The sequence below is a fragment of the Pelophylax lessonae genome, assembly GCF_965119305.1.
Source record: "Pelophylax lessonae genome assembly, chromosome: 3".
In the NCBI taxonomy this organism is placed as follows: Eukaryota; Metazoa; Chordata; class Amphibia; order Anura; family Ranidae; genus Pelophylax; species Pelophylax lessonae.
Genome location: NC_138770.1, coordinates 334,296,877 through 334,314,249, shown reverse-complemented (window position 1 = coordinate 334,314,249; position 17,373 = coordinate 334,296,877). Strand labels below are relative to the sequence as shown.

General features: G+C 38.9%; 1 protein-coding gene across 10 annotated transcripts in view; it reads left to right on the top strand.

Moving 5' to 3' along the window:
- The window catches only part of DST (dystonin), a 783,726-nt gene that overhangs the window by 582,639 nt on the left and 183,714 nt on the right, over positions 1-17,373 (top strand). The window lies entirely within an intron of this gene.

Sequence of the window (17,373 nt, the reverse complement as noted above, 5' to 3'; positions counted from 1 at the left end):
TTACTTTTCTGGGGACAACCCAAAAATTTAGATCTTCTTTTACTTTCACTTTCAATTAATATGGGAAACAGGACAAATGGGGGGGGGGGGGATCTTTCTAACGGGCACAGACAGATAGAAAAACCTAATAGATGTTCTAATCCATCTTCACTCTATCCAAAGCTTAAAAAAATGTTTTTCCTTAACCATGGAAGATTTACCCCCCTTCATGACCAGACCATTTTTTTGTGATATGGCACTGTGTTACTTTACCTGACAATTACCCGGATGTGCGATGCTGTACCCCAAAAAAAAAGGTATGTCCTTTTTCCCACAAATAGAGCTTTTTTTATGGTATTTGTGCTATAAACAAAAAAGACCAACAATTTTGAAAAAAAAACAATATTTTTACTTTATGCTATAAAACATATCCAATAACAAAATGTAAAAAAAATCAAATGTCTTCATCAATTTAGGCCAACATGTATTCTGCTGCATATTTTTGTTAAAAAAAATCCCAATAAGCGTATATTGATTGGTTTGCGCAAAAGTTATAGCGTCTACAAACTATGGGATATTTTTATGGAATTTTTATACATTTTTTTTACTAGCAATGGTGGCAATCAGCGGTTTTAAGTGGAATGTTGACATTGCGGCGGACAAAGTGGACACCTAACACTTTTGACACTTTTTTAGGGACCAGTGACACCAGTGCTAAAAAAATGCACTGTTACTGTACTAATGACACTGGGAGGGAAGGGGTTAACATCAGGGGGGATCAAAGGGTTAAGTGTGCTCCTAGGGAGTGCTTATTAACTGTGTGGGGGATGGCCTAACTGGAGAAAGACAGAGATCCTCGTTTCTGCTCAGCAGAAACACAAGCTCTCCATCTTCTTTTCTGACAGAACAGCGGTCTGCCTTGTTTACATAGGCAGACCGCCGTTCTGCCTCCCCTGTGAATGATCGGCGGGTCTGGGCGGACATCGCATCCAGCGGACCTGCTGTGTCCAATCACAGCGGGAGCAGGTTTCTGGCAGCGCATGCGCGCACCCCAGATCCTGTGCGCTAAATCACGTACGTGTATGTGATATCGTGCAGGAGGGCCACCCTGCCACTGTCTATCTGCGTGGGGCAGTCCTCAATTGGTTAAGTTATGCTTAAAGATTTTAAGATTTATAGTGTGCGCAATTTGTTACTGGATGAGCGGATAATCTTTTTTTGCCTTTGATGACATTTTGATGGCTGGCTATTGACTTTCCAAACTAAATACAGCTGTTCATTTTTTTATATTTTTGCTCTCTGTATCCCGTTGGGTAGATTTTCTTGATTTTCTTTACCAGAGACACTGGTACTTCCCTCTGTCAGAATACAAAGACAGTGGGTAGATTTACCCAATTCATCTCGAGTGTGTGGATGGGGGAATCTGGTCAGTTTATTTTTTCACATTCAATCCACTGCCTGTTAACTTTTTAGATTCCCCATTACTCTCAGTTTCTGTATCAGTGGTCCCCAGAAAAAATAGAAACGTGAACCTCTTCAGCTGAGACATAGACAGCAATACAATCTTGCCAGGGATACTATCCAAAAAAATAAAATAAAAATGTTTAGGCTATGAATATTCTTTAAGATCCACAAAATACAGCAGTTGGTGAGCTTTTAGACTCAATGCCAGGCATTAGGTCCCTGCTGGTAGAACACTCAGCTGCATGTAAAATATCTGATTCAAGCAACAATGATATTTAGCAGCTCAAATCACAGTCAATATGTCCCCTATTGGATTAAGACAATAAAGTTACTACAGGAAACCTGTCATGAGAAATATGTGGCTGCCATTGCTAACCTTTCTTTTTTAAATGGTAGCTATTTGGCTGTGATATAGATGCTTTGTCATTAACACTTTCTGAGTGACTAACCTGGACCACATTACTGTTATTATACAGGATTTATAGAGCACCAATAGTTTACACAATGCTTTACAATATAAAGGGAGACAATACAGTTCCAATATAATTTAATAAAAGAGGGTTAGGAGGGCCCTGCTTGTGAGAGCGTACAACTCATTAGGGAATAACGAGATAAGGCATTGTTAGGCTCCTTGTACTTCCATTTGCTGCATACCTGTTCTGGGTCTGACACAGCCAGACAGATAGTATATTTAAAAGAAGGTCATCAGTGAAAGCCCAAATATTTCTCCCATACCAGGTAAGCTTGCACGATGTGGGTACTGATGGGACCATAGAGGGAGAAAGGCTTTTTAAGACTTATTCTTAGGAACTTCCCAGGTGTTATCGGCAGCATAAGTACAAAATCATTATCGCTTTTATTATAATACAAGGACTGACAGCAACAATAATTTGTAATGGCCCTATTTGATTGGATAATGAAAGAGGTCAATCCAGTGTTACAATTTTTAAAAATAATCTTTAACATCCTAAAAATTGTATTCTACATGGTCCTCTGGGAAGCTTTGTTGGGAAGTGCTCTCCTTGCTGACAAGACCTGACCTTTACAAAACTTGGGATCTATGATATTCACCTAGTGGGGTGATTCCCTCCCCTGATATTAAAATACTCGTGGGGTCCCTAACCTGGAGGGCACATACAAGTCATATACAAGCGATGGTGGTGACTTCGTTCCCTGGTGTTTTTTAAACACTTTCTAAATATACCGACCTCTCTCCAGAACAAGTGAAACTTGTCGAGTATGTAGAGCTTCCATTTATTGATCAAAATCTATAATGATATGTACATATTGTTGTAGTGTTTTGTATAGACAGAATAAGAACATACTTAGTGGGTGATAACCAGAAATGTGGATAAATACAGAACAAAGATTATATTATTATTCAAAAAAAGCTTTTAATGGACACCTATAAATACGTTTTTGTTTTTAAAGAATCTAGATAATTGATTTTCATTGTACCTAAAAATTCCCATCTTTTTTCTTGGGTTTAACTATTGTATTTAAGAGATGTGGTACTTTAATTGAAATATCTGACATCCAATCTAAGAAATGATTAGAGCTGTGTAAATAAACCTCAGCAGCCAATAAGAAATCAGCTTTTGACAGCTTGATATGATCAGACTAAATAAATCTAGTTCTAGTTGCTGCTCAACAGTATTCTGACTAAACCTGGTACACAGGGGCTGAGTATCGGCTCGTTCAACAGAAGCTGGCTGACATTTGGCCTGTGTGTGCAGCAGCCTGTCCAACAAAAGTCGTCCGAACGTCTGGATTCTGTTAAACAGGTATGCTAAAAACCAGCAGCCAACTGGCATCTGATTAGTACTAGCTGCCAATGGTTGTTGTGTTCTGGCAGTCCCACTTTATGTAGCTTGTGGGGAGATTGCTGTACTAACATCATAAGGTTAGTACAGTAAGCTCTTTGTTAGCTCCTCCTTTTTTTTTTTTGTTCAGCCTGTTGGGTTGAAAGAAAAAAAACTCACTGTGAGTACCAAGCTTAACAGAATTTTATTACAGTTATTGGATAGGACAAACCCTTTTTTTTTGTATTTCTTTTCAAGCACATTATATTTCTCGATAGATTTGAAATCTGAGAATATCTTTTTTATTACGTAGGCTAGACCCCCAGAGCTTCTTGTGTAGGTACCTCTGGAATTTGTGGAAATTTTGATCAAATAAGTTCATAATACCCATGTTCTACTAATACACAGTTATCTCATCTATTAGCTATGTGGTAAGATAATAGTGTTTGCGTAAGAACCTTGTGCTTGTCATGGTTTAAAGCCTATAGAACGTTAGCAGCATTCAATTCAGAGAAATATTTTAATAGTCTCCATTTCTAAGATGCAGTTTTAGCATGTTGCTAAGCACTAAAATGATTGTGCTGCTAATTCTACAAATCTATTTAATAATTAGGCTGTTGTGCTTATTTCCCAGAAGTATTTAATGATAGTTTTACTGAATTCAGCTTCTCAAAATGAGGCATCGGGTCCAAAGTACATGGATGTGTATGAGATCACAGTGCATTTGCGGTTCAGACTTAGCAGGAGAAGTATAGTAAAAATAAGGCTTCTGGTATTTTAGTGATGAATCAGCATGACTTCTGGATTAGTTTCAAAGCTGGGGGATTGCAAATATTTATAGCAGTGTTTCACAGCAAGATGTGATAGCAAGTATTATTTGCAGAGTAGTGATCAGCTATGTGAAGGTTATTCATTATTAAGAGAAAAATATATTTCTTGACCTTAAAATATGTACATTATCACTGGGTGTCCCAACAAACTCTGCATAACCGAATACCTGTAAGATAGCCTATCAAAAACATGTCAAAGACCAAGTACAGGCCAGTAAAAGGGTTTAGTTATGTAGGTGGATCTGTGTGCTTAACCCAAGAGTCCTCAGCCGTATTCAACCAGTTTATAAATGTATTGTAAAATAGGGTATATTTGTTTTTGCCAGAATAGGGTTTAAATTTTGTTCGATGTAAACCAACAAGAACTAAAAACATTTGTGGGCTACACTATATTCCAAGCAACTTGCTATTAGTCATCACCTTAAATGTAGCTGTGTAGCTACCGTAAATCTTACCTGCTTGGGAAAACAAGGGCGATTTACTTGGAAAAATCATGGAAACATCCCTATATGTTTATATATTGTTGGCCTGTCAGTTATTCTCAACCTAGAGTTCCTCCAGAGAATGCTAGAGACCCACGGAGCTGTGACTGCATAGTCCCAGGAACGACACATAGAAGAGCCAGCAGCATGACACCATCACTGTATGATAGGGGAGGAATATTCTGACATCATGTAAGTGGATAATGATTTCATTTTAGAAGGGGGTTCTACACTACCTGAAATCTTTTTAAGGTTTACTCTGGGTCAAAAAGGTTGAGAAAGGATGGGCTACAGTATGACTTTTCATGAACATTCAGCGTGGCAACACTTATGCCTCGTACACACGCAACGATTGTTGGCCGACCGATCGGCCGTCTTTTGTCCAGTGTTGTTGTGTTGGTTGAAATGTGCTCTAGACTGCACACGAATTTTCTCGGCCAACAAAAACCAACTTCAGAAGTGATGTCATGTGCTGGTTAACTTTCCGTGTGTTTTTTCTTCTCTGAGCATGCCCAGTCTTGCTCATCTGATTTTTGTCTGCCGAAATCTGTACTGACTGATGGAAAATCGGCCGTTCTGTTGACGGCCAACAAAAATTTTATAGCATGCACACCAGATTTTGTTCGGCCCGAAAAGTCACATTCGGTTGTCGGAAGCATCATACTAACAAGCCGAAAATCGGCCGATCGAACGTTGGCCGAAAATTCACGGCCAACAATCGTTGCGTGTGTACGAGGCTTTAGTCTGGAGGTAGGGCATATGTACAAGCATTAGATATGATAATAGTCCTTTAAGCAATACAGAATGGTGTAGATACTTATAACTGAAACTATGAAGTGCCAAAGACCAGCTTCAAAAGGCTGTAAGAAAACACTCAACTGCTGAAAACAAGAGCCATTGCTGTACCTCTGAAATAGCATGGCTGTGTGCTGATCAAATTACTATTTCGAGGCACTAATCAGGAATGTATATAGATCAGGAGTTCTGACTTTATAAGCTGCATTCTTGTTGCAGGTTAGTAACTCATAAAGTACTGAGGCCAGAGACAATGGGCAACAAGAATTCTTAGAGCCATGTCACATGGCTCATCATGGTGCCGCAAATGCTGCAGAACCTTACATTCTAGCAAGAGAGTAAGAATGAAGCATTATCTGAGGGAGTAAAGCCATGGGGAAAATTAAATGAGCGTTAGAAGTAGGTCAGCAATGGCAGCCCCTGTATTGTCTGAATACAGGTTTTCATTGCAGCACAATTACATCTGGCACATGTTCCAGAGTATTTGCCCTAATGTCCAAGTATGTACAGCATACATACACATTATGGCACTTACCCCCTAGTGTGCCTTTATCGAGCAATGCAGAGTCTGCACTACCTCTTGTCACATTGTCTATTGCCATGTTCTCCTGCATACAAAAATTATAAAGGTTCTCTGTCCTATATGCCTACATCCCGAAATACATACGAGATAAAAGAATTCATGTAGCAGTAGATTTTTCTGGGCATATAGTAAATGGCATTACAGAATGAATTCAAAAAGTCATAAAGGTGATTTTATCAATAATAAAAAAATATAACGCCATGTTTAGTATTTGCAAAGTAGAGTTCACATATCTTTTTCATTTCAACATCCACATGTCAGCTCAACGCGTTTGGAATGCTTTAAACATCTTCATCAGGAGAAAATGTGAACAGTATCCATTATCCATGTGGGGGAACCCAGTTGTATAAAATCAAGAGTTTCTGTACAATTTGCTGGAGTAGGAATTATAAACTTTATGATTTTATTAAATTATTGTGGGTTGCCATTTACTATATGCCCAGAAAAAATACACTGGTACAAGAATAATTTTGCCGTGTGCTCCTGGTCTTCTTCTGTGTCCAGTGTGTTCCCTCTTCAGCCATTAATCAGCCCCTGATGATGTAACGCATGAGCGCTGGTGTTACATTGTCCTAGCAACCAGCTCCGCCTCTAACAGATGGCCATATTAGGGTGGGAGAATACACTGCACTGCACATGTACTGCAAGTAGCATGTACAAAGAAAGCTCTACAACAGGCTGGAAAATTAGTTCAGCAGAAGATGTTTATAATGTCCCTTTTATACTAAAACTTTCGAACTGACATCCCATTTTTTTCTTTTTAACTTTATTTCTGCCTTAAGATGGTGCAGTTAAATGTGCTCAAACAGGTAGAACATATGTACAGCGGATATAAAAAGTCTACACACCCCTGTTAAAATGTCAAGTTTCTGTATTGTAAAAAATTGAGAAAAAGATAAATAATTTCAAAAACCAGAACTAGTGGGTTTTAAGAGGAGTTTTTCAGCTGCAAAAATGCTCTAACTCTGATAAAAGCTGAAAAACATCAAACAATGCTGAAAAGCTTGGCTATTCTGTGTTTATCTAAGTTATTGAGCCATGAGCTCTTGTGGGAGTATAGTTTTGCTAAAAAAAAAAAAAAAAGCTAAAAAAAACACTGAAAAATGCTACTGCAAAAAAGCTGAAATACTCCTACAGCTACAGCTTTCTACTAGCATTTTGATAACATGCAGTGTGCATGAAGCCTAAATGATGGCAGGTGTGTACTGACTCCTATTTAACATGAGTTACCATATTTTCCGGTGTATAAGACGACTCCCCTAATTTTCAAGTTAAAACATAGGTTTTGGGCTATACTTGCTGTATAAAACCACCCCCTTCCGAAGTACTGTAAATGTAATCTCTCATATATCTCCAAGGTACCGTAAGTAAGTATTATCGGTAGATGTAATTTCTCAAGGCGCTGGCTGTGCGGAAATCCTGTACTGGTATACCGTATGTGCCGTAGCTTTGGCTACATACAGTATACCGCGCTGAATCAATCACAGTGAGCGATGTATTCGATTATTAAATGCAAAGCCTGCTCGGATTATTGGAGTCAGAGAGACGGGCTGATGTTACTCTTTCTGACTCCGCCAATCCGAGCAGGCTTTGCATTCAATAATAAAATACATCACTCACCGTGATTGGCTCAGCGCGGTATACTGAATGTCGCCGAAGCTACGGTACAAACAGTATACCGGTACCTTGGAGATTAATAGGGCACAGACAGACAGCGCTTTGAGAGATTACACTTACTTACCTTGGAGATTTTTATACTCGGCGTATAAGATGACCCCCCCCCCATTTTTGGGGGATTTTTTTGAGGTTAAAAAGTCGCCTTATACGCCGGAAAATATGGAATGTGATTGCTTAATTCTGAACACAACTACATTCCCAGTTATAAGAAGGGTTTCTTAGTTTTTTATTTTTACTCCACCTCTCCCAAAAAAAAAAAAATTCAGTTTGTATCGGGTACATTTTCGATTTAATTCTCCCAACCAATTGAAGTCCATTTTTGTTTGCCCTGTCTAGTTTGCACGGTAAATTTAGTAAATGGAATCTGAATGTTTACTATATGCACTATATATGCTGTTGTTTTTTGTTTTTTCTATGTATTGTGCAGGTATAAAGCATTTGGCATGTTAGTTATTGCACAGGCTTTGCAGTCCTAAAAATCCTTATATTGGATATATGGCTAACACATTTAAGAGTTTGCTGTGGAATTCTCTTATAGAGAATAAACACAGTATTATACAATTCTAATGCTGCTCATACATTACAATATTTTGCTGTTGTCTAATGTTTCTATGTGTTGATTAAAGGGTGAATGTCATGCAGGTACCACCACATGTAGAATTTAAAAAAGTATGTAAGTGATCATATAAAAAAAAAATGTCATTACCACCTACACCCCTGGTGCCCTTTGGTATTACACCCCTGGTGCCCTTTGGTATTACACCCCTGGTGCCCTTTGGTATATAATGTGCCGCCCTCAGGCCTCAGTAGTCTGTAGTGGGAATATTAATTAGGATAATAGCATAGCCTCATGCAACATGTTCCCAGTTTCATATTGTCTTTTGTAACATATCCCTAGTATCCCACACTGACCCTTATTTCCTTTATTAGGTCTGCAGTTCTCTGAAGCATTACATATATTGAACATTATGCGTGACCCATTGGTGATGTCAGGGGCTGCATTTGAGGCCCCCTTTAGTTCGTATGTTGACAACTACTGTCCTACACAAAAGAGATTGAATGTAAAATCCTGTCAACATCATTGTATTAAATAGTACAATCACAACACACATGTTGTTGACTGCTAGAACATTTTTGAAGTGAACCTAGTTACATTTAATATTCACTCATGCAATTTTGATGATTGGATTTTGTATATTCAGGTATCATATTCAAGCTAAAATAAGTCAATTTTACAATCTGCTTGGTTGTAGTTAGTTGTATCGCTACTGAAGAGTCTGAATTTGTTTTAGTAAATAAATATAGATTTTTAGGTCCTATTTTCCTGTATGTGCCACCACATGGGCCCTTCTCGTAGGACACATGGATTATCAGTTATTAGGGTTGGGATTTTCTTTTGATGGATGTTGTATCACCTTTGTTCATGCTCACACATTCTGTGCTCAGGTATTTCCAGACATGATCTGACATTTTCAATTTCCAAATAACTTCTCAATGCTTCCTGATGGTTTTTCTGTTTTCTGTATAGACATATTTCTCATGTTACCGCAACCCGTTAATCTTACAGTTTGTTTTCATCTCCTTGGAAAAGCTTTAACGGTGAAGCTGAGCACTGTAGGTTTAAATAAGGACAGGAGAGGAAATGTGAACAAGAGAAGAATATGGAGCAATGAAGTCACTCGTCCTTAAAGTGAAAACAGCACTTAGTATCGTTGTGTGTCCCAACCTCTGTATTGCATGCCTTTCACTAATGCATTTACCTGCATTTTCAGAGCAGATAGTAGGGCTTTATATCAGCTGGAAGGCTCCATCTTTTCTGGGAATAAAGATCCTTACAGCACGCAGATTAAAATGACTAACATTCAGACTTTAAAGATTTTCCACTCGTCCAGAAGCTTTTACCCACAGCCCACTACAGAACCACACTATTAACTTACCACTTGGCCCTGACATCTTTTTCCATATACATGGTGTCAAATTTGATATCCCTCACACATTGATTTTCAGCTTTAGTGCACCAACTACATGATACTAAACAGACAATTTATCACTTATTCTTTCTTATTTTTTTGAAGACCAGAGTACTTTTATTTGTATCCTGTAAGTTTGAAAACAAGTGGCAGTTAAATTGTTTAAAGTTGAACTTCAGATAAAAATAACAATGCCAATCAAATCAATTAAGTACTTATTTTAAAATCATTAAACATATTTATAATGTAACTAGAAGAAGTACCTGAGATTGTTTTGATATGAGCCTTTAGTAATCCCTGAACAGCAGGAATCAGACAGAGAAAAAGAGAGCTAGCAATAGGTACAACTAATGGGCCATACACACTATAAGATTTTCTTAAGACTTTTTCCTTTAGATTTACCAAAACCATATAATATGAGGTCAAACCTAAACACTTTCTATTTGTATGCAATCTGGCAGGCCCTTGCACTACATAGAAAAGTTAAATCTGAAGGAAAAAGTCTTCAGAAAATCTTATAGTGTGTATGGTCCTTAAGGCTCTGCTAAAGTGCACATGTGCTGACTATGAACAAAAGGAGAGAGTGACCTCACCAGTGTTTTGCTGCTTTCTCTTTCTCTGAACAATAGGCTTGGGGTTTGTTTTGTGCTGCTGCAACATACACTATATTGTCAAAAGTATTGGGGCACCTGCCTTTACATGCACATGAACTTTAATGGCATCCCAGTCTTAGTCCATAGGATTTAATATTGAATTGGCCCACCCTTTTCAGCTATAACAGCTTCAACTCTACTTGGAAGGCTGTCCACAAGGATTAGGAGTGTGTCTATGGAAATGTTTGACCATTCTTCCAAAAGTGCATTTGTTAGGTCAGGCATTGATGTTGGACAAGAAAGCCTGACTCACAGTCTCCGCTCTACTTCATGCCAAAGGTGTTCTATCAGCTTGAGCTCAGGACTCTGTGCAGGCCAGTCAAGTTCCTCCACCTCAAACTCGCTCATCCATGTCTTTATGGACCTTGCTTTGTGCATTGGTCCAAATTATTTGGTGGAGGGGGGGTTATGGTGTGGTGTTGTTTTTTAGGGTTTGGGCTTGGCATCAGCACACCAAGACATTTTGGACAATTTCATGCTCCCAATTTTGTGGCAACAGTTTGGGCATGGCTCCTTCCTGTTCCAACATGACTGCGCACCGGTGCACAAAGCAAGGTCCATAAAGTCATGGATGAGCGAGTTTACGCTGGAGGAACTTAACCCGACCTTAACCCGATAGGAAACCTTTGGGATGAATTTGAGCAGAAACTGGGTACCAGGCCTTCTGTCCAACATCAGTGCCCTCTCCTCATAAATATACTTCTGGAAGAATTATCAAAATTTGTCAGACACACATTTCTAAACCTTGTAAGCAGCCTTCCCAAAAGAGTTGAAGCTGTTATAGCTGCAAAGGGTGGGCCAACTAACTCAATATTGAACCCTACGGACTAAGACTGGGATGCATCAAAGTTCATGTGTGTGTCAAAGCAGGTATCACAATACTTTTGACAATATAGTTTATCTAACTGCACAGAAGTGCAAACCCTTTGGTAGGTAAAACAGTTCTAAACTATATAATAGGCTTCCTGCCTTGAGTTCTGCCTTAAGGAAAAAGACAATAATACAAACACAGCAGACATAACTGCTGAAAAATATACAGTTAACCGCTTCCCCACCAGGCCTATTTCGGACACTTTTTGTTTACAAGTTAAAATCAGTATTTTTTCCTAGAAAACTACTTAGAACCCCCAAACATTATATATATTTTTTTAAAACAAAGTATGCAGCGCTTGATACAGTGATCATAAAAATCAATCAATGTTACTACTGATGATATTGCATAATTATAGAGAGTCCATAGAAGAATGGAGTCAAATAGGAGGTCCAAGATGCGGGTGAGAAGATCAGAATGGATAGCCTCCACCAAACACCAGTAACAGTGGCCTCTTACCAGAAATGTGTGATCCCCATTACAGGGATCTCAGTACACATTGACAGGAAGTCATCTCCTTTCACACTAGGTCAGACCAAATATCACCTCCACAGGAAATGCCTCTAGGTGTATAAAGCCAATCCTCTCATGGACATATTAATATCACCATCGGCACATGTAAGAAGAAAAAACTCCTCATGGTGCAGTATAGCTTAACACAGGTAATATTTAATGGAAAAAGCCAATAAAACACTCACATTTAAGGTAGATAAGCCAGGCATCAAGGTAAATATCCTGAGGGGATCTTGCAAGTAGAATGTGTGATAGCTATAGCCAGATGTAATCCTAGTCTCCCAGCGAAGGAAGGAGGACGCTGCAAGGATGTTACAGGGCAAACAAGGCCAGTTCCCAACCAGTTTCGTCAGAGCGTGACGCCCCCTGATGATGTCACGCTCTGATGAAACTGGTTGGGGACTGGCCTGGTTTGCCATGTAACATCCTTGCAGCGTCCTCCTTCTTTTGCTGGGAGACTAGGATTACATCTGGCTATAGCTATCACACATTCTACTTGCAAGATCCCCTCAGGATATTTACCTCGATGCCTGGCTTATCTACCTTAAATGTGAGTGTTTTATTGGCTTTTTCCATTAAATATTACCTGTGTTAAGCTATACTGCACCATGAGGAGTTTTTTCTTCTTACATGTGCCGATGGTGATATTAATATGTCCATGAGAGGATTGGCTTTATACACCTAGAGGCATTTCCTGTGGAGGTGATATTTGGTCTGACCTAGTGTGAAAGGAGATGACTTCCTGTCAATGTGTACTGAGATCCCTGTAATGGGGATCACACATTTCTGGTAAGAGGCCACTGTTACTGGTGTTTGGTGGAGGCTATCCATTCTGATCTTCTCACCTGCATCTTGGACCTCCTATTGGACTCCTTTCTTCTATGGACTCTCTATAATTATGCAATATCATCAGTAGTAACATTGATTGATTTTTATGATCACTGTATCAAGCGCTGCATACTTTGTTTTAATTCTGTCTAAGGTTGGGGTACAACAACTTTTTTATGCTGGCAGCTGTTATCGTGGTCTGATTTTGTTCGTCTGATTAAGCGCAGTATATTCTGTTTTTTATATATATTTTTTTAGCAAGACTCTGGAGAATAAAATGGCGGTCATTGCAATATTTTTTGTCACGCGGTATTTGCGCAGCGGTCTTTAAAACACCATTTTTTTTGGAAACATTTTGAAAAATCACATTTCACTGCATTTAAAAAATACTAAACAGTAAAGTTAGCCCATTTTTTTTGTATTTTTTGAAAGATGATGTCACGCCGAGTAAATAGATACCCAACATGTTACGGTTTAAAATTGCGCCCCCCCGTGGGATGGCGACAAACTACAGTCAATAGAGATCTCAATAGGCGACGCTTTAAATTTATTTAACGGTTACCAGTTTAGAGTTAGAGTGTAGCTCTTTTTTTTAAATTATTGCTCACGCTCTGGCGATCGCGGCGATACCTCACATGTGTGGTTTGAACAGCGATTTAATTTGCGGCTCGACTTCCGTATACGTTTTTTTTGTGCGCGAGCTAACGGTGACGGGGGCGGCTAAATTTTTTTTTTTCCCATTTATTTTATTTATTTTTTTAACTTTATTAGTTTTTAAAAAAAAAAAAATCTGATCACTTTTATTGCTGTCACAAGCAATGTAAACATCCCTTGTGACAGCAATATGTAGTGACAGATACACTTTATGGAGGGATCGAGGGTCTAAAAGACCCTAGACCCCTCCACTACACTTCCCTGTATGCAAAACGCCGAAAGCGGCGGTTTTGCATACAGCCGTTTTTCAAATTTGCCACCTTTTGCAGCACACTAACCCGGAAGTGAAGTCATGGACGCCGCCTCCGGGTTACGTCATTGGAGACCCGATTGAAGCCGTTTCCGGCATTGATCGGGACTCCATCCAGCCGGCGGACGCGCCGGCTGGGTGCTCGGGGCTCCCGGTGGGACGGGAGCCCCGGTAAAAGCCACGGAAAGGCGGCGGGAGGGGGGGCGTCCCCTCCCGCCCCCCGGGTAACGATCGAGCGGCTCCCGAGCCGCATCGGTCGGTACCGACGGAAAGCCAACCGTCGGCTCTAAACCACGGTACCGGGATGATGCCTCTAGCTAGAGGCATCAACCCGGTATACTCCCGCAAAGTTTACGGACGTCATATGACGTCCACCCAGGGAGAAGTGGGTATATGTGCATCTGATTTTTTTTTTAACCAAAGAAGTTTTTATTTTTATTAGTTAATATGCTACTTTTAAACATATTATGAAAACATTAGGGATGAGATTAAATTTCTGGAAATGTACATATCCCATGGTTTCAGCAGAAGATTTCTCATGACTGAAGCAGCATTTTGGCATTGTTCTCTTTTTTTGCAGGTAAGCCTCTTTGCCTAGAAGACAGTGATGTGTGCAGAAATGAAGTGCTTGGTAGTGTTATTGGCCTTGCCTGAGTTCCCTCTGTCCTTATTGGAGACATTTTTCTGTCTTTTCCTATCATAACGATTGATGTCCATGACAACGTTTTGATATTATTTACCAGTAGCAACACAGAAAGCAGAAAAACAGATTTGAGAAGGGTTAGAACCTGTCTGCTTTTTACTGTCTACAACTCTGTTACAAAGATTATTATTACAGGCACACAGACAGCATAAAAACTCAAAGAATTTCAGAGGTTACTGATGTTATAAACCTTCCCCATTCTGTTCAAAGCTAAAACATAGTTTTGGGTGGGTTTACACTTCATGGTCAACCTGAAAAAAGTGTATAGTGGTAAGATGTGTGGATGTCACCATTCAGTCACCTAATGTTTACCCTAGGACAGTGATGGCGAACCTTGGCACCCCAGATGTTTTGGAACTACATTTCCCATGATGCTCATGCACTCTGCAGTGTAGTTTACCATCATGGGAAATGTAGTTCCAAAATATCTGGGGTGCCAAGGTTAGCCACCACTGCCCTGGGGGAATGTACAGCTATCAATAAACCTGTCAGGTTGCGGAGACAAAAACTAACGGTGATTCTGTTGCTTCTGGTGTCACCTATGATATTGGCTAACTCTTCCCACGATGTTCCTTGAATCCCATACATTTGGCAGTTTTTATGCTAAAACAGTGCTTACTGTACATATTTTTTAATACTGCTATTTCTGGTAGATAATATGGGAGTTCACATAAATTTTTAGTTTTAATTTGGGGTTCTACTTTAAGTACTTTTCCTTTTTCCATACCAAACTTTTCAGTGGCTTACTAGGCATAGTAACTAATTTTTTTCTGCACACAGTGCTGTTTTTAGTAAAACAAAAAAACTTCTCACCAGCTACATTCTGTAAATGAGTAGGAGAATTTCAAAATGTCAATGCTTGATCTAACTCACATTTTTCTTTAGATTTTTGTGTGTAACATCACAACATATATGTTCATGAACATATATGTGGATGTAAGAGGCTGGTTGAGGTGCCTCCTTTATTGAAGTAATGAGTGGCTATAAAGGGGAATTTATTAGCTTCAGGTTGTGGTGTTTGACATTGTTAAAGTGGACCTTCAGTCTCCTGAGGATGATCCCACCTCTCCATCCCTCCTCCCATCCTCTGCAGGAAAAGGGCTTTTTTTTCTTTTGTTTACCTATTTTTTGTTTTTTATTTCCCCCCCCCCCCCGCCTCCCTATGCATCTCATTTGCCTTAGGAGAATGACGTGCACACTGCCCGCCGTGCTTCCCAGGATATGTACACCACATATCCCAGGAGGCATAGGCTTTTATTGAGGAAAGGAGGTAGGAGCAGGCCTGTCCCCGTGTCTTTGGGAGGCCTGCCTGTTGAAACCAGAACAGCCAGTAGCATAGTGATGATTTCACAGGGAAACAGGACGGCACAGAAACAAGACGGCGCAGGACCGTGCACTGCCAGATGAGGAAGGGATCTCAGCTGGACAGCACTGGATCCACTGGAATGATGAGTATTACAATGGGAAGGGGGCTGGACATCGTTGTGTGCCTATGCTGTACCTTGTAGAAACCAATTTAAGTACGTCTCTGTGAAACCAGATAAAACCAAAAAAATACCTACCTAAGAAATCTACAAATCATCCCATTAAAGGAGCAGGAGATAATGTTCCATGACAATTTTTGTATTTATTACTCAGTGATGCATTCATATACTTAAAAAATGCAGCTAATGAATATAGTAAAAGACCAAACTTTCAATGGAGTGTTGTAAATAATATTGTTAACACCTTGATAAAATATCCTTAGAACCCCAATGAAGTTACAAATTTGTGGACAATAAGGGAGGGATTTATTAAAACTAGTGCAAACAAAATTTGGTGCAGCTGTGCATATTGACCAATTAGCTTCCAGGTTTTATTGTCAAAGCTTACTAGAACAAGCTGACGTTAGATGCTGATTGGTTACTATGCACAGCTGCACCAGATTCTGTGTGCCCCAGTTTTAGTAAATTCCCTCCAATATGTCCATCCATAATGACCACCTATACATTCAGGTGTTACAGCTAGGGCTTGGTAATGCTTAGTAAGACAAACACTGCTGTCTATCCCTGTGGAACTTGATGTAACCCTAACACTATGGTTTACTATAGGCAAACCACAAATTGTAATGAGCCATGTAACAGAGGTAATATATCTCTATTTGTAATACAACGATAGCTTCTATCCCAAAAAAGTAAAAAAAAATAAAGCAATTGAAGCAGTTTGGAGACGGTTGTTAGAACCCTAAAATGTAAGCTATTCAATTATTCTATTTGGAATGCGGGACCTCAGACAGTGTAACCACTAATATTCCTGTGACCCATAACCATTATGAGCATTTTATAAATTAATTGTGATACATTATTAATGGATTTTAATCTTGTAGAGTTATTTATGTTGGGAGGTGTTATATTGTAGATAGTTGTAGTGAATATTCTTTTTATTATGTATGTGCAAAACATTTTTCTCATTGTTTTTATGATTGTTGTTCTCATGTGACTTCATGTGGGCAGGTCTGATGTTTAGTTACAAAGTCCACTCTGCAGATAATGGTGTAACCTATTATTACATACCAGCAAAATGGAAAGAAATAGTGATGATGGCAATGGTAAATGTTCAATTGTTTCTTTTCATTTTGTAACCTCAGGAATAATATACAATCTAGTGCAAGATTGTGCAAACAATAATCAGTGCTTTTAAAGTAACACAGACTATATTCTACAAAGTGCCATAAGTAATTGATTGATGACACCTCAACTAGCAGCAATAGATGTTGGTCAATGAGAGTCTCTACCCTCTGGTCACCAGGATTTATACCCTGAACATCACAAATATTTTGTGACATTTAAAGAACTCTTAACAGTCACCTTTCACTAACTGATCTTTACATTTTCATTTACAAAAAAATCTGGTATCAGCATAAAATAAAAAAATAAAAAAAACTACAGAAAATCAAAATACTATACTTTTTATCACAGTTTTTTTTTATCACTATGTACAACTGTATCTTCATACTAATCTTTCATAATAATCTTTGGAAATATGCAGTAATTTAGATGTTAAACTTTGAATCAATAGAATCTGTGAAAACAATCACTAAAAATCTATAATTAGCATTAAATAGTTCTATTATTTATACAGATCTGTTTTTCCCTATTTACTACCTAAACAAGGCATAGTTAAGGAGCAAATAGGGATAGGGGGATTTTGAAGAAGGAAAAGGAATCATCACCTGAAATCCCACAACTTTATTTCACAATATCTTTAAATACACAGCTGC